At 42.3% G+C, this 18982-nt stretch overlaps 1 pseudogene; it reads right to left on the reverse strand.

Annotated features, from left to right (window-relative positions):
- Window positions 1-1911: 1911 nt before the first annotated feature.
- Window positions 1912-1983, reverse strand: LOC122039214 (annotated as a pseudogene).
- Between the last annotated feature and the right edge of the window lie 16999 nt (window positions 1984-18982).

An 18982-nucleotide genomic window follows, 5' to 3' on the forward strand; every position in this document is an offset into this window, starting at 1 on the left:
ACCCTACACGATCGTGCCACCCCAGGTAGAGAAGAAAACTTGCACGGCCGTGCACCCCTGCATGGTCGTGCCCAGGAGACAGAGCCCAGGGGCTACACGGCCGTGTGCCCCTGCACGACCGTGCAGCCACTCCAGAACCGGAGAAGTGGAGGGTCGTGCCACCCTTACACGGTCCTGCCGTCGTGGCCAAAACCTAGGCTATAAAAGGGTATTAACCCTTTTTGCCAAGGGGGGAGGCGAGCCGTCAGGGAGAAAAGGATCTTGGAGCAATTCTACGCCGTTTTGGACCGCCGTTCAGCGAACTTCCACCACCACATCGACTCTAGAAGTAGAGAGTTGGATCCGAAGGCCACTCTTCAACATCCGATAAGCATATTCCCTCTTACTTGCTGAGAATTATATGTTTGTCCATACTATGTTTTCAGATATTTCTCTAGCATTCATGGAGTAGATCCCTTGTTCTGGGATTAGGGAGTAGTCGCGGTACGGATTGATGTAAAACTCATATTGTGTTTATACTTGTTGGATGAACTTTCATGCTTTGTTTCAATTGCTAATTGCTTACTTTTGATTGTGAAGAACTTGTTAGCTTCGTAGAGGATTACCTCTAGATCGTATACTCGAGGGGCCCTAGTGACAGGGGTAACCCGTTCACGGACATCTAGGATAGTTCCTTGAGAGGAAAGGCAAATTCTCCCCAAGGGAGCGAGAGACCAGGCTTAGCTTTACTCACTATTCTTAATTTACCAGGTAGAGTCATGTCCTCAAGATTTGTCGAGGTTCCCTAGTGACAGGGATAAACCGTGACAGGAATTCTTAGGGCATTACCCTATTCTGGCACTTAAGAATACCCGCTTAGCTTCCGGCAATAGCATAAAAAAGGACAGTGAGAGTAAGATAAAATGAGACACATCAATACTACCACGACGAAACCGACCCCCTAGAACTCCTCATCACCAAGTGAATATTTCAACCTTGCGACTCTCGACTCTCTCTCTCGACCTTTCTTTTTCCTTAGCTTATTCAAGACCATTGGCAGTCTAGCTAACCATAAGTGAACGATTGCTAGTGCTTATAGCCAGTCCATGTGGGATCAATATATTTTATTATTGACAACAAATCCGTACACTTGTGGAAGCGTAGCAAGTTTTTGGCGCCGTTGTCGGGGACTAAGTCCATAACACTAGCTAAGTCATATTGGATTAGACTAGGCTTTATTTTCTTTATTCTCTGCATATATATATATATATATATATATATATATATATATATATATATATATATATATATATATAATAAAATATTTTCACTCTTCTTCCTTACTGCATTCATTTTTTTTTATTATTTCTTGTTGTCATATTTTCTATCTTGTTCTCTTTTCTTTTGCATGCGTAGAGCTAACCTTTCAGGACAGCTACTACCATTTGATCCAGAGATTGACAGGACCTTTCTGAGGAGAAGGAATTTACAGAAAGCTTTCCAAGCAGCAAAAGAATCCTCAGGAATGGCCGATAAACTGCTGAAAGATTATGCGGCACCATATGCACGAGGGGTCCAATCCAGTATCACCCGACCACCCATCGATGCTAACAACTTTGAGATCAAGCCCGTAGTAATCCGCATGGTCTAGCAAAATCAATTTAGAGGAGGACCACACGAAGACCCGAATCATCATCTATAGTTGTTTTATGAAATCTGTGGCACGATGAAGGTGAATGAGGTTCCTCCAGAATCGGTGAGACTGCTTCATTTTGGATTTTCTCTAAAAGACAGGACCAAGCAGTGGCTGAATTCTCTACTAGCAGATAGCATATCATCTTGGGAGCAATGTGAGCAGAAATTCTTAGACAAGTTCTACCCTCTAAGCAAGACTGCCCACATAAGGAACCTGATTGGCAGCTTCAAGCAGATAGACTCAGAATCCCTATTTGAAGCATGGGACCGATTCAAGAGCATGCTGAGATAGTGCCCCCATCATGGTCTTGAGAAGTGGCTGGTTCTACACACCTTCTACAATGGAATAAATTATCACACGAAGGTATCATTGGATTATGCGGCAGAAGGAGCACTGATGAACAAAAGACTTGATGAAGCCGAAGAGATAATAGAGAATGTGGCATAAACCACCATTAGTGGGCATCTGAAAGATCTAGCAGTGCTTTCTCAGGAAATCAGATGAAGGCGTCAGGGAAATTCGAGGTGGATGCATTCACACTCATGTCTGCAAAGCTGGATGCCCTGACTAAGAAATTTGAAGTCATGGGCAGCAACACAGCTGATGCAATAGTTTGTGCTTGCGACATTTGCGAAAGTGTGGACCACGCTCAAGACACTTGCCCCCTTGGGCCAATGCAGGCACAGATAAACCAGCTTGAGCAATGCGATGCAATAACGGGTTACAATCAGAGGCAAAACAATCTGTACTCCAACACATACAACCCTGGATGGAGGAACCACCTCAACTTTTCATACCGAAATAATTAGGACCAGGGACCAGCACATCAGACCTACCAACCTGGACAGCAGACTCATCAATAGCAGCAACTTACACAGCTGTCTAGGATTGAAAAGATTCTTGAGGAAGCTCTCTCGGAGCAAAAGGAGATGAGGAGCGAGATCAAACAACTGACTCAGAGGCTGGAGAACTCAGAAAAACACCATAAGATGCAAGACAGCCAGATAGCCCAAATAGCTCAGTCCGTCTCAAGTGCATAGGGTACATTCCTAGGGAAACCAGATTTAAATCCGGTGGAACATTGCAATCGCATTGAACTGTGGAGCGGACGTAATGTGGGAAACCCCCAAATCATGACTCAGATGGAGCTTGACTCAGAAAAGGAACCCACTCCCCTAATGCCCAATCAGATGCAAAACAAGGGTGGAGAAGTGGTTACTAAAAAATTGAAGAAGCTCTTCAGACTACCCCATAAAATCGCACGATTCCTTTTCCTTAGAAGCTTATAGCATCCCAAAGGGATGAAGAGTTCCACTAGTTTTTGAAAAAAGTCAAAGAGATTTGCGTTGAAGTACCATTGTTAGATGCGCTGCACCAAATGCCGAAGTTCGCAAAATTTTTAAAGGGAATCTTATCCAATAGAAGGTAAAAAGGTGACTTCGAGACTATAGCATTGACAGAGAATTACAGCGCCCTCCTTATGGGCAATCCTCCTCCCAAGCTTCAGGACCGAGGAAGTTTCTCCATACCGTGTAAAATTAGTTCTGAGCTTATACCAAGAGCTTTCTGTGACTTGGGAGCTAGTGTCAGCCTGCTCCCGTCTTTATGCAAGAAGCTGGGTTTCCAGAACATTAAATTAACCATGATGGCACTGCAACTAGATGACCATTCATGCAGGTACCCGATGGGGCTGAAAGGTCCAGGGGTCGATCCCCGGGGTGTCACTGCCTGGGGTTAACGTCTCCGCTATGCACTTTCCACCTGTGTACCTGCATTTACCTCCCTCCATATCCGTGGGACCGGCTCTAGGGGGGCCGCTGATGTGGCGGTTCCACATTTTTTTTTATGCAGGTACCCGATGGGAATAGTGGAGGATGTGCCAGTTGAAGTAGGTGGATGCATAGTTCCTACATATTTCATTATCTTGGACATGGAGGAAGATCCCAAGATACCGATCATCCTTGGAAGACCATTCCTTACCACGGCTGGAGCCATCATCGATGTAAAAAGTCATAAGTTATCCTTGGAGATCGGCAAGGGAAAGATTGAATTTGATTTGTCCAATTCTTCCATATGCAACCCTCCTTCTCAGGGAAATTCTCACAAAATCAGCATATACAAAGAAGGGGAGTATGGTTTCTATGAGAGTTCCCCTCCAGCAAGCAGTAAGAAATACATCTGTCCTGCACGAGCGAAACTGAAGCGCAAGCTGGAGCATCAACCCTAGAAGGAGAGCCGTCCTCCAACGGGTTTAACCCACACTTACTGAAATGGGGTCGAGCTATAGACCTAAAACAAGCGCTTCTTGGGAGGCAACCCAAGGGTTTTCTTCACATATTTTAAAACACTGCAGGATTATGAAGCAAAGGCGAATGCACTAAGGATTATGAAACACTGCAGGATTTCATGAACATAGTTTGTAGCATTTTGCTTGAGGACAAGCAAAGGTTCAAGTCTGGGGGTGTGATGTGCACAAATATTATGATCTTTTACGCATGTTTTAGTGCACATTCACTTGACTTATGCACATATATTCTTCACATGATCGCATCTTTTATCTTGTATTCATCATATCTATTGTTCTGTTCGGATATCTGCTCTTTGTTTGGTTTTATGTTGACAGGGAAGATTTTCAGAGCTTGAATGGAGAGTATTGATGTACCGGAACCAACTAGACAACACGGTCGTGCAACCCTGCACGACCGTGTGGCCAAACAGGAGAGGAAGAGTACACGGTCGTGCAACCCTGCACGGCTGTGCGACCAAAACAGTAGCCAGTCAGTACACGACCGTGCAACCCTACACGGCCGTGCCACCCCAGGTAGAGAAGAAGACTTGCACGGTCGTGCACCCCTGCACGGTCGTGCCCCAGGAGACAAAGCCCAAGGGCTACACGGTCGTGCGACCCTACACGACCGTGCAGCCACACCAGAACCGGAGAAGGGCACGACCGTGCCACCCTTACACGGTCGTGTCGCCGCGGCCAAAACCTAGGCTATAAAAGGGTATTAACCCTTTTTGCCAAGGGGGGAGGCAAGCCGTCAGGGAGAAAAGGATCTTGAAGCAATTCTACGTCATTTTGGACCACCGTTCAGCGAACTTCCACCACCACATCGACTCCAGAAGTAGAGAGTTGGATCCGAAGGCCACTCTTCGACATCCGATAAACATATTCCCTCTTACTTGCTGAGAATTATATGTTTGTCCATACTATATTTTCGGATATTTCTCTAGCATTCATGGAGTAGATCCCTTGTTCTAGGATTAGGGAGTAGTCGTGGTACGGATTGATGTAAAACTCGTATTGTGTTTATACTTGTTGGATGAACTTTCATGCTTTGTTTCAATTGCTAATTGCTTACTTTTGATTGTGAAGAACTTGTTAGCTTCGTAGAGGATTACCTCTAGATCGTATACCCGAGGGGCCCTAATGACAGGGGTAACCCGTTCACGAATATCTAGGATAGTTCCTTGAGAGGAAAGGCAAATTCTCCCCAAGGAAGCGAGAGACCAGGCTTAACTTTACTCACTATTCTTAATTTACCATGTAGAGTCATGTCCTCAAGATTTGTCGAGGTGCTCTAGTGACAGGGGTAAACCGTGATAGGATTTCTTAGGGCATTACCCTATTTTGCCACTTAAGAATACCCGCTTAGCTTCCGACAATAGCATGAATAAGAACAGTGAGAGTAAGATAAAACAAGACACATCAATACTACCATGATGAAACCGACCCCCTAGAACTCCTCATCACCAAGTGAATATTTCGACCTTGCAACTCTTGACTCTCTCTCTCGGCCTTTCTTTTTCCTTAGCTTATTCAAGACCATTGGTAGTCTAGCTAACCATAAATGAACGATTGCTAGTATGGGATCGATATTTTTATTACTGATGACGAATCCGTGCACTTGTGGAAGCGTAACAGCTATTATCTTGTATGACTTGGTCCTTCTACTCTTGATATCTATATTGATCAATGAGGCATAGACCGTGTCATGCTCTTATCAATTTTTGTGTTTCTTGATCTCTAAGTAGACACTCTCAATCAAATAAGTTGAATATCTCATATTGACTCATTTGAGCATGACTATACTTTCTTGTGTCCTACTAATCAAGGGGCCCACAGATATCACTTCTGTCATATGGAAGGGATAGATTTCATCTACATCAGTCACATCTCTCCGCATAAGTTATTACATACCAGTGATTAACTTTATAGTCCACCCTGTTACAGGTGATGTTTGTCGATAGCAAAGTATACAACGCCTTATGTAGGGAACTGTAGTGACTTTAGGTCTAAGGACTATTCATACCAATAGTTACATGAGAATGGTTATGCCACTCGACGGCAAGCATGTTCGGATCGGGTTCAGGACGAACACATAGAGGATGCCCTCCAACAGCAGCTTGTGGATGTGATACTTCTTATCGCTAAACTGGACGTTGCTTGGAGATTGCCCGATCGGCTTCTGTATCTCCCAAGTGATGGAGTCGTCATCACTTCCATCTGCCATCCCGACGAGAAGTCGGGCTGTCCGAGAAAATGAACAAAGAAATAATGCTCCCTCTAATACTTATTGGAGGACGGCATTTTGTCGAAGAAGATCGAGCCCACTCGGGATTGGAACAAAAAGGTTCTTGGCTCGGACAATTTAGGATAGTAAAAGTAATGAAAGAGCCGAGGAGTTAAGGGAAGGTCGTGCAGCCGGAAGAGAATTACCACCCCACATAGCAACCTAAAGGAATTCGGTACTAATTGGTGTAGATAAATATAAAATATTTATAGATGACGGGAAAAAAGGATGAACAGGAAACCGAAGGCCTACATTGAACTGGTCCTTAAAGAAAGTCAAATAGCTGGCTGGCAACTCGCGTGGTCGGTCATAAGCGGAAGGAAAGGCAACTTGATAAGAAGAGGGAAATTGATATGTGGATTTCAACTTTTTTATATCGTCCCCGTCAACCTAGACTCAGTGGAAGTATACTAGAGTCTAGGGATGGGCAACGGAGGCTGCGAGGAACTATCCATTGAAAGGAAGGAAATTAGGAAGAAGTAAAGAATGGATTCAATGAAAGAAAAGAAAAAAGAGCTTACTGAGAATGGTCGCAAGAGAAGAAGAGGAGAAGAAACGTCGTAGACACCGCTCGAAGACAAAAACGTAGGGAATGAAGATGATGGCAAAGAGAAGTAGTATTTATAAACCTCGCAGTCGATCGCCCTGAGCCGTCCGATCAAGGGTTGTGAAAAACTAGGAGAAGATTCAGCTGTAGAATTTGAAAAGGCGTCTGTCACATCACTAGCAATTATCCACCTATTACATCGAGCGTGCGGCGACAGAAAGTAGGACATGTGTCAGCAGGTTATAGCGAGACATTAATGAGGCTTAATTAAAAGACATGGGTGGCGTGCTTGACCATAATGATCAGAGATTTATACGGTCTTCTAGAAATTGAGATGACATCACCCCTCGTCGTTGGGCACCTAGCCAAGAAAGTCTAGAGAAATGGAAAAATTCGCTAAGTATTGGCATCAACCATCCTGCTCGGTACAGATATTCGATTATGGTATAGCCGAATGGCTGCTCCAACACCAAACTTATGAGGTATCTATTGGAATGTATAATAAAAGCCTAGCTTTTTGTATAAATATTTATTTAGAAATAAGAATCACATTGGTCAAATGTCTACATTTATATGCTAAGTGTAGTTGTTCAATTAATTTATATTGTAGATAACATGGTGTGTGGTGTCACACACAGAAGATCATGATTATCAGTTCCTTATAAATTATAAACAGTAGCTCACGACTAAGATGGATAGGAACAAACCATTGAAATAGTCGTAGTGTAATTTGATATTAGTTTATCTTGACTATAAAATTACACTAGTACACTCTGAGTGTATTGAGTAGGACCATTTAAGGTAAGTTCTTTTTATACTGACTGCATAAAAGAACAAGACCTTTGTTATTATGAAAGTGTGTTCTCTTAATCATGATATAATAACAAGCATATATACTCAATATTCATTTCTTTAATTTATCAAAGGGTGTGATTTAGTTCGATAAATCAATAGGCCCGATAAGTTGGAAAATAGTATTATTTATATAGGTGTGTTGTTGATTATAGAATGAAACTGTGTCCTAGTAATCTAAGTTGATAATGTCCCCAAGAGGAGCTCATAAGGATTGTCATGTAAACCCTGCAGGTGGACTTAGTCTGACATGACGATAAGGTTGAGTGGTACTACTCTTGGAACTAGATATTAATTAAGTGAGTTGTCAGTAACTAATTTAATTAGTGGACATTCGATATCTTAAACACAGGGAGATTAACACACTCATGATAAGGAGGAGCCCATATAGTAATATGGGATTGGTGCGGTAGTTCAATAATAACTCTTTAGTGGTATGAGTTATTATTGATGAACTCAAGTTGGGTGTTCGGGCGAGCACGGGAAGCTCAAGTTCATCGGGAGACCAAAACCAATTCCTCCTCTCGGTCCCTGTCGTAGCCTCTTATTTATAAAGTCTTATACCCACCTATACCCAACTTCTTACCCACCTTAAGGTGGTCGGCCAAGCCTAGATTGGAGCCCAAGCTAGGGCCGGCTAAACCAAGGCATGATGGGTCAAGTTGTGGCCGACCCTAGCTTGAACCCAAGCTTAGGTGGCCGACCACATAAAAAATAAAAGGAATTTATTTTAAAATCTTTTCTTATGTGGAAACCATGATTTTAAAAGAAAGTTTAAAATTTAAATATTTCCTTTTATATCTTTCTACAAAAGATTAAGAGAAATGTTTGATATCTTTCCTTATTTGTAGTTAAAAGGAAGATTTTAATTTTTGATAAAAGTTTCTTTTTTTGTAACCATCCTCATGTTTTTAAAAGAGAGTTTTAAAATTTAAATCTTTCCTTTTATAGCTTTCTACAAAAGATTAAGAGAAATGTTTGATATCTTTCCTTATTTGTAGTTAAAAGGAAGATTTTAATTTTTGATAAAACTTTCCCTTTTTGTAACCATACTCATGATTCTAAAAGAGAGTTTTAAAATTTAAATCTTTCCTTTTATAGCTTTCTATAAAAGATTAAGAGAAAGATTTGATATCTTTCCTTATTTGTAGTTAAAAGAAAGATTTTAATTTTGAAGAAAACTTTCCTTTTTGTAATCATCCACATGTTTTAATAGAGAGATTTTAATTTATAAAAATTTCCTTTTATAACCAATCATGAAGGGAATTTTTGAAAGAGAAATTTTTATTTTAAAAATTTCCGGAAATAAATTAGGAAATTTTAATTTTGTGTTTAAAACTTTCCTTTTTTTGGAGGAGTTGTAGGGGTCGACCACATTAATATTAGAAAAGGAAATTTTTTTATTAATTAAATTTTTCTTTCAATGGCAAAAAAATAAGGAAGTTTTTATTAAAACTTTCCTTATTTGCCAAGACCAAGGAATATAAAGAGAGGGTAGAGGTGCCTCACCTCATAACAATACATCTTCTATTATTCCTCTCTTCCTTGGTGGTGGTCGACCCTCTCTTCCTCTTCCTCTCCTATTCTTCTTCCTTGTGTGGCCAGTGACATCTTTATCTCAAGGAGCTTGGTGGTGGCCGGATCTTGTTAGAGGAAGAAGGAGAGATAGGAGGCTTTGTTTCTTAGCATCCCTTGGAGCTTGGTTGGTGGCTGAAAGTTCTTCCTCTCTTGAAGATTGTTGGTGGCCGAAACTTGCTTGGAGAAGAAGGAAGCTTGGGTGGATTCTCGTCTCGGTAGATCGTTGCCCACACGAAGTCCGAGATAAGAAGAGGAATACGATAGAAGATCGTGAGTTCTATAAGCTACAAAAGGTATAACTAGTTATTAGTTTCCACATCATAACTAGTTTATTCTTTTATTTATATCTTGAAATACCAAACACAAGAGGCTAACGTTTCTAGGTTTCGGATTTATGATTCAAATTTGTGTTTCTTTTGTTTTTCGATCTTATGATTTGATTGTTTTTATTGGTTAAACCTAGGGTTACTATAAGGAGATTAAATATTGAATTTTGTTGAAAGGCTTTGTCTAGGAAGTGGTGGATGCTTCCATAACCAAGAAGACCTAGTGCCTCGCCATGTTTAACCTGGAAGCTGATCTCTGAAATAAATATTTAATCAAATTTGTAACATAGGTGGATTTGGATTAATAATGTTAAACATCGTTTGGGATCCAAGTCTAAACTTCTAAGAACAAATAAATTGAATTTGGAATCAATAATGTTAAGTTCTGTTTGTGATTCCTAATTTAATTACTAAAGAACACAATAGGATGTTAGGAAAGGTTCAGGACTTGTATAAAATTTTTGTACAGGAGAACCGATACGATATTCCGAATAGCAACCAATAATATCATCCGAGCGGCATCTACACATCCCCAACAAAGGAATGGTCGGTCGACCGTCTGACCAGTTACTGTTGGAACCCCAAAGTTGTTTTGGTGTGATCAACAAGTTAAGTTAGGTCCTGTGTGTTTTTTAACCTTGTGTCTAAGTGTGCAGGAGCTTAGGAGCATAGGTAGTCTAGCGGAAGACGCATCCAGCGAGCAGGACGGCAGTTCGAGGGATGAGGTGCTGCGGAAGAGTACACCGACAGACGAGAAGGAAGCGTGCGATGGTTCCGAGGGATGAAAGCCACAACGGAAGATTGCTTGGGGAGCAAGAGACGCAGCTAGTGAGAAGGACGGCACGTGGTGCGTCCAAGGGACAAACACTGCGGATGAGTACGCCAGCGGACGAGAAGGAAACACGTGACGATTCCGTGGGACGAGAAGCCGGAGGGAAGCCCACTCAAGAAGACCGGAAGTTGGGTTTGGGTGAGCCCTTTTCCGGATGATAGAGTTCACCCAAGCGAGTAGATCCGGAGCGGAAGACCCGGACCAAAGGCGAGCTGAACCAGAGCAGAGAGCCCGGACCAAAAGTCAACCAGGGTTGACTTTTGGTCCAGGTGCCCGGATCATTTCCGGGTGCTCGGACCTCCGGGCGCCCGGAACCATTCCGGGTGCCCAGAGTTCCATCTTTGACCAGATCGAGTCTTTAGCTCATTTGAACGTTGGGGGATAAGGTTTTATCCCCCCAAGGCGCCCGGAACCCTTCCAGGCGCCCCGACCAAGGCTATAAATATAGCCTTGGTCCAGAAGTTTTTAATTTATTCAGAACTCAAGCATTCTTTTTACACTTATACGCTTTTATGTAGTTTAGCTTCTGTTGTGCGCTTCATTGCTGTAAAAAGGCTTCTCTGCATAAAGGAGACACTAGTCCTACGTTTTCTTGGATTAACAACCTCCCCGGTTGTAATCAAGTAAATCTCAGTGTGCCTTTTACTTTTCTGATTTTACTTATTGCTTTTATTTTATGAAAGTGTTAGTTTAAGAGTTCGAGAAGGGTTCGTTTGTTTTTGAATTGGCAGGCTATCCACCCCCCCCCCCCCCCCCCCCCTTCTAGCCCGCCGCAACGATCCCATAAGTGGTATAAGAGCCGAGACGCTTCAAGAGGACTAACCGCCGAACGAAGCAACGAGATGGTCGGATCCAACATCTACCCGCCAAAATTCGAGGGGGACTTCGCAAGCTAGAAGAAGCGTATGGAGGTATTTTTCGGTACTGATTTCGATTTATTATTAACAATGGAACTCGGTTTTGAAGCTCCCGAAGGCAAAGTAAAATATTAATGGACGAAGAAAGAGCAGGCTGACTACGTGGCAAACAAAAAAAGCAGAATTCCATCTGCTAAGCGTACTTCCGCCACAAGAAGTCAACCGTGTCGGCACCTACAACTCGGCAAAGAAGCTTTGGGAAAAGTTCCTTGAACTACACGAAGGAACATCCGAAGCTAAGCTTGCGAGACGAGACTTACTTCGCAACCAGCTCACCAACCTCCATCTTGAAGAAGGGGAAACAATTGCACATCTACACTCGAGGATACAGGAGCTCATCACCGGACTTTCGAATCTTGGAGAAGAGGTAAGTAACCGAGATTCGCTAAGGTACGCTTTAAACTCCTTTCTGAGAAATCCAAAATGGGCATCACTAGTAGATGCCTTTTATATTTCAAAAGACCTAGAAAAAATTTTTTTAGAAGAATTTCTCTCGACATTTGAAGTGCACGAATCAAGATACGCAGGTTGGAAGGAGCCCAAGAACAACGTCGCCCTCAAAGCATAGAGAGACGAACTTGAGTCGAAATCTTCTCTCGACGACGAGAAAATGGTAATGATGGTAAGACGATTTAAGAAGTTATACAATTCTATAAAAACTAACCATCCATAGGGTAGAAAGAAAAGAACGATCCGCTGCTACCATTGCGATGAAGAAGGACACGTCAAGGACAACTGCCCCAAGCTAAAGAACAAGGATAAAGATAAAGGTAAAAAGCCTGTTCAAAAGCGCAAGGCCCTAAAAGCGACATGGGACGATACGTCGTCCGAATAAGAAGTCGAAGCATTCACCAAACTCGCACTGATGACGAGTCATCAAGACGACTACTGTGATTCAAGTTCTTCCGAGATGAGCATCGAAAGCATCGATGAAGGGGGAGCTTCGTCGGAAGAAAGCAGCAGTTCAGGGGGAGACTCAGACAACGATATCGATAAGGTAAGTCAGGTATGTTCACTTCCTCCCGATAAACTTTTTAAATTTGTTAAATTACTAACTAAAGACTGCTGCAAGTTAGAAAAAGAATTAAAAATTTAAAAGGAATATTAGCTGAATCTTGCCCGTTAGAAATGTTAGACAAATCAAACCTAGAAAATGAAAAATTGAAGTTAGAAATTCAAAATTTAAAAATTCAAGAAGAAAACTTGAAAACCCATAGATGCCCATCTAAAACCAATTTTAGAAGATTTAATAATTTAAATTGGTACTTTAAATATCACCCTGGACAAATTAGGAACATTTCAAGAAAATATGCCCCTAAAAACTTTTAAATTAATCCAGTAGTGTGAAACCTATATTGGGTTCCTAAATCATACCTAAACTAAATTGTAAAATTAAAATTAGCGCTTTAAGTGAATTAAACAAAGAATTTCTTTATGAGGCTTTGTCAAGGAAGTGGTTGTTGCTCTAATAACCAAGAAGGCCTAGTGCCTCGCCACGACCTGGAAGCCAAAATATTGAAATAAGTATTTAATTAACTTACTAATAAAGTATTAAGATTAAAATTAAGTAGTGCTTTAAAAAGGTTATTCAAACATTTTTTGAAAACTTACTTACTTAGAAATTATTTTTCTGTAAAACTGCCTAAGTCATTTTTTTTCACTTAGAAGATTTTTTTTCAAACTTTTTAAGTTAGAATTTTTTAGACTATTTTTGGAGAAATCTAAAAATTCCTTTTAATTAAGTTTGATTGATTGCAATATTCGAAACCTGCTGATTTAGAAATACTTTCAAAATTTTCTAAGTCTCTAACCCTTAGATTTTTTTTCTTGGAACCCCATTTTTTTGTGATCAAAGGGGGAGAAGGAAAAGTATAAGTCTAGGGGGAGGTAAATCAAAATTTAACTTTTTATTTTTTGCATTAAAATTACAAATTTAGTTAAGTTTATTTTATGTCTATTTTTACCCTAGTTTAACTTTGGTTGCTCACACCAAAAAGGAGGAGATTGTTGGAACCCCAATGTTGTTTTGGTGTGATCAACAAGTTAAGTTAGGTCCTGTGTGTTTTCTAACCTTGTGTCTAAATGTGCAGGAGCTTAGGAGCATAGGTAGTCTAGCGGAAGACGCAGCCAGCGAGAAGGACGGCAGTCCGAGGGACGAGGTGCTGCGGAAGAGTACACCGGCGGACGAGATGGAAGCGTGCGGTGGTTCCGAGGGACGAAAGCCGCAGCGGAAGATTGCTCGGGGAGCAAGAGACGCAGCTAGCGAGAAGGATGGCACGTGGTGCGTCTGAGGGACGAAGACTGTGGATGAGTACGTCGGCGGACGAGAAGGAAACACGCGGTGATTCCGAGGGACGAGAAGCCGGAGGGAAGCCCACTCGAGAAGATCGGAAGTTGGGTTCGGGTGTGCCCTTTTCCGGATGGCAGAGTTCACCCAAGCGAGTAGATCCGGAGCAAAAGACCCGGACCAAATGCGAGCTGAACCGGAGCAGAGAGCCCGAACCAAAAGTCAACCAGAGTTGACTTTGGGTCCAAGTGCCCGGATCAATTCCGGGTGCCCGGACCTCCGAGCGCCCGGAACCATTCCAGGTGCCCAGAGTTCCATCTTTAACCAGATCGAGTCTTTAGCTCATTTGAACGTTGGGGGATAAGGTTTTATCCCCCCAGGGCGCCCGGAACCCTTCCAGGCGCCTCGACCAAGGCTATAAATATAGCCTTGGTCCAGAAGTTTTTAAATTCATTCAGAACTTAAGCATTCTTTCTACACTTGTACGCTTTTATGTAGTTTAGCTTCTGTTGTGCGCTTCATTGCTGTAAAAGGCTTCTCTGCCTGAAGGAGACACTAGTGCTACATTTTCTTGGATTAACAACCTCCCCGGTTGTAACCAAGTAAATCTCAGTGTGCCTTTTACTTTTCTGATTTTACTTATTTCTTTTATTTTATGCAAGTGTTAGTTTAAGAGTTTGAGAAGGGTTGGTTTCTTTTTGAATTGGCAGGCTATCCAACCCCCCACTTCTAGCCGGCTGCAATGATCCCACAAGTGGTATCAGAGTCGAGATGCTTCAGGAGGACTAACCGTCGAACGAAGCAACGAGATGGTCGGATCCAACATCTACCCGCCAAAATTCAAGGGGGACTTCGCAAGCTAGAAGAAGCGTATGGAGGTATTTTTCGATACTAATTCTGATTTATTATTAACAATGGAACTTGATTTTGAAGCTCCCGAAGGCAAAGTAAAATATCAATGGACGAAGAAAGAGCAGGCCAACTACGTGGCAAACAAGAAAGGAGAATTCCATCTGCTAAGCGTACTTCCGCCACAAGAAGTCAACCGTGTCGGCACCTACAACTCGGCAAAGGAGCTTTGGGAGAAGTTCCTTGAACTACACGAAGGAACATCCGAAGCCAAGCTTGCGAGACGTGACTTACTTCGCAACCAGCTCACCAACCTCCGTCTTGAAGAAGGTGAAACAATTGCACATCTACACTTGAGGATACAGGAGCTCATCACCGGACTTTCGAATCTCGGAGAAGAGGTAAGTAACCGATATTCACTAAGGTACGCTTTAAACTCCTTTCCGAGAAATCCAAAATGGGCATCACTAGTAGATGCCTTTTATATTTCAAAAGACCTAGAAAAAATTTCTTTAGAAGAATTTTTCTCTACATTTGAAGTGCACGAATCAAGATACGCAGGTTCGAAGGAGCCCAAGAACAACGTCACCCTCAAAGCATCGAGAGACGAACTTGAGTCAGAATCTTCTCTCGACGACGAGGAAATGGTAATGATGGTAAGACTATTTAAGAAGTTATACAATTCTATAAAAACTAACCGTCCATAGGGTAGAAAGAAAAGAATGATCCGCTGCTACCATTGTGATGAAGAAGGACACGTCAAGGACAACTGCCCCAAGCTAAAGAACAAGGATAAAGATAAAGGTAAAAAGCCTGTTCAAAAGCGCAAGGCCCTAAAAACGACATGGGACGATACGTCGTCCGAATAAGAAGTCGAAGCATTCACCAAACTCGCACTGATGACGAGTCATCAAGACGACTACTGTGATTCAAGTTCTTCCGAGATGAGCATCGAAAGCATCGATGAAGGGGGAGCTTCGTCGGAAGAAAGCAGCAGTTCAGGGGGAGACTCAGACAACGATATCGATAAGGTAAGTCAGGTATGTTCACTTCCTCCCAATAAACTTTTTAAATTTGTTAAATTACTAACTAAAGACTGCTGCAAGTTAGAAAAAGAAATTAAAAATTTAAAAGGAATATTAGCTGAATCTTGCCCGTTAGAAATGTTAGACAAATCAAACCTAGAAAATGAAAAATTGAAGTTAGAAATTCAAAATTTAAAAATTCAAGTAGAAAACTTGAAAAACCATACATGCCCATCTAAAATCAATTTTAGAAGATTTAATAATTTAAATTGGTAATTTAAATATCACCCTGGACAAATTAGGAACATTTCAAGAAAATATATCCCTAAAAACTTTTTAATTAATCCAGTAGTGTGTAACCTATATTGGGTTCCTAAATCATGCCTAAACTAAATTGTAAAATTAAAATTAGCGCTTTACGTGAATTAAACAAAGAATTTCTTTATGAGGCTTTGTCAAGGAAGTAGTTGTTGCTCTAATAACCAAGAAGGCCTAGTGCCTCGCCACGACCTGGTTACCAAAATATTGAAATAAGTGTTTAATTAACTTACTAATAAAGTATTAAGATTAAAATTAAGTAGTGCTTTAAAAAGGTTATTTAAATATTTTTTGAAAACTTACTTACTTAGAAATTGTTTTTCTGTAAAACTGCCTAAGTCATTTTTTTCACTTAGAAATTTTTTTTCAAACTTTTTAAGTTAGAATTTTTTAGACTATTTTTGGAGAAATCTAAAAATTCCTTTTAATTAAGTTTGATTGATTGCAATATTTGAAACCTGTTGACTTAGAAATATTTTCAAAATTTTCTAAGTCTCTAACCCTTAGATGTTTTTTTCTTGGAACCCTATATTTTTTATGATCAAAGGGGGAGAAGGAAAAGTATAAGTCTAGGGGGAGGTAGACCAAAATTTAACTTTTTATTTTTTGCATTAAAATTACAAATTTAGCTAAGTTTATTTTATGTCTATTTTTACCCTAACTTAACTTGGGTTGCTCACACCAAAAAGGAGATTGTTGGAACCCCAATGCTGTTTTGGTGTGATCAATAAGATAAGTTAGGTCCTGTGTGTTTTCTAACCTTGTGTCTAAGTGTGCAGGAGCTTAGGAGCACAGGTAGTATAGAGGAAGACGCAGCCAGCGAGAAGGACGGCAGTCCGAGGGACGAGGTGCTGCGGAAGAGTACACCAGTGGACGAGAAGGAAGCGTGCGGTGGTTCCGAGGGACAAAAGCCACAGCAAAAGATTGCTCGGGGAGCAAGAGACGCAGCTAGCGAGAAGGACGGCACGCAGTGCGTCCGAGGGACGAAGACTGCGGATGAGTACGCCGATGGACGAGTAGGAAACACGCGGCGATTCCGAGGGACGAGAAGCCGGAGGGAAGCCCGCTCGAGAAGACCGGAAGTTGGGTTTGTTAGGACCTTCGGATAGCGGCTAGAGAGGGGGGTGTGAATAGCCGACCCCAAATTTGCGTTTCTTTCTACAAATCAAGTTAGCGCAGCGGAAAAATAACAACAAAAACGTAAATGGAGAAATCAAACCTCAAGCACAGCGATGTAACGAGGTTCGGAGATGAAACTCCTACTCCTCGGCGTGTCCGTAAGGTGGACGAAGCCTATCAATCCGTCGGTGGATGAAACCCCGGATAACCGGCTAATATGAACTCCTTCTGGGTGGAGAAACCTCACCACAAAGTCTTTGCAACAGCAAAACAGAGGAGTAAAACAATAGAGGAAACAAACAAGAACAATAGAAATTGCAAACACACTTGCTTGCCTTCTCATCGGAGTCCGTTGATGAAGCAACAGCTTCACGGCTCCAGCAGCTAGAAAACTGGCACGAAGCTCACGCGAAGCTTCAGCAAACCGAGAGCTCAGCAAAGCTCAAGTCGCAGTTAGGAGGAAGAAGAGTTGTTCCTGTAGAGGCCCTCGACCTTGATATATAACCTGCGAAGAAGAAGACAGATAAACTAGCCGTTGTGTCGCAATGGCTAGGGCCTGGACCGATCAGGCACACTCCTGATCGGTCCAGGAGTGTTCTGATCGGTCTTGGGACCGATCAAGCCTTAGGCTGATCGGTCCCCAGACCGATCAGCCAACTCTCTGTGAGAGTTGGCCTCGTCTCTGATCGGTCTGTGGACCGATCAGGACTCAGGTGGATCGGTCCACAGACCGATCCCCCTTCTTTCTTCTCCCGATCTTCTTCGCTTATGATCGGTCATCAGACCGATCAGGTAATTCACAGAAACACACTGTTTGGTTACTGATCGGTCACCAGACCGATCAGTCAATCAGCGTATCACTGGATCGGTCACCAGACCGATCCAGGTTTAGAGCTCCCAGCCCTAAACCCTACGTAGTCCGGAGAACGAGCTACCGAGCCCTCTCCGACTTCGTCCGGTCCAGAGAACGAGCTACCGAGCCCTCTCTGACCTAGTCCGGAGAACGAGCTGCCGAGCCCTCTCCGACTTCGTCTGGTCCAGAGAACGAGCTCCCGAGCCCTCTCTGACCTAGTCCGGAGAACGAGCTGCCGAGCCCTCTCCGACTTCCCATGCCAAGCTTCCATACTTGGACTTCTCCCGTGCCAAGTCTCCATACTTGGACTTTTCCCGTGCCAAGCTCCCTGCTTGGACTTTTCCGTGCCAAGTCTCCATACTTGGACTTTTCCCGTGCCAAGCTCCCTGCTTGGACTTTTCACCAGATGTCTAGTCAACCTTGACCTATCTGGATTTCCCTTGCCTGGCTTCACTCACCAGGACTTTCCAACTGTCTGGCTTCACTCACCAGGACTTTTCAACTGCCTGGCTTCACTCCCAGGACTTTCACCTGGCTTCACTCACCAGGATTTTCTGAATCAGGTCGACTCACCTCGGGTCAACCAGGTCAACCTTGACTAAAGATTACACCCACAATCTCCCAAGTTTGTATTCTGTCAAACATCAGAATACAACTTTTCTACTCTCGTCAAACATCAGAATAGAGCTTTTCTATTCTCGTCAAATATCAAAATACAACTCGAGTCAGGTCAACTCGAGTCAGGTCAACTAGGTCAACCTTGACCTAAGGTTGCACCAACAATCTCCCCCTTTTTGATGTTTGACAAAACCATAAGCAAGTTAGGTTAACCCGATAACCTAACTTAGGTTTTCCAATGTTCTTCCTTGAACATTCTCCCCAAACTCTAATGTTCTTCCTTGAACATTCTTTGGACATTCTCCCATTCTCCCCCTTTTTGACACACATCAAAAAGAGTGATTCAAGGTCAAGAGTTTCTTCCTAATGAAAGTCTCATACCTTTCATTGAAACCCTTAATTTCCCCCTTGATACTAAAGTCAACAATCAACTTAGTGATAATCCCATATCACTCAAGTCTTTACAGTAAAAACTCCCCCTAAAAGTCAACTCCGCCTTGACTAATAGGTAAAACTCCCCCTAAAGGTCAACTCCCCCTTGACCATTGCACCAACAATGTCTCGGAGAGTTTCAAACCTTTAGAAATCCAAAACACAAACTGTGTTTTAACT

This window comes from Zingiber officinale, chromosome 1A, assembly GCF_018446385.1.
Source record: "Zingiber officinale cultivar Zhangliang chromosome 1A, Zo_v1.1, whole genome shotgun sequence".
NCBI classification, from domain to species: Eukaryota; Viridiplantae; Streptophyta; class Magnoliopsida; order Zingiberales; family Zingiberaceae; genus Zingiber; species Zingiber officinale.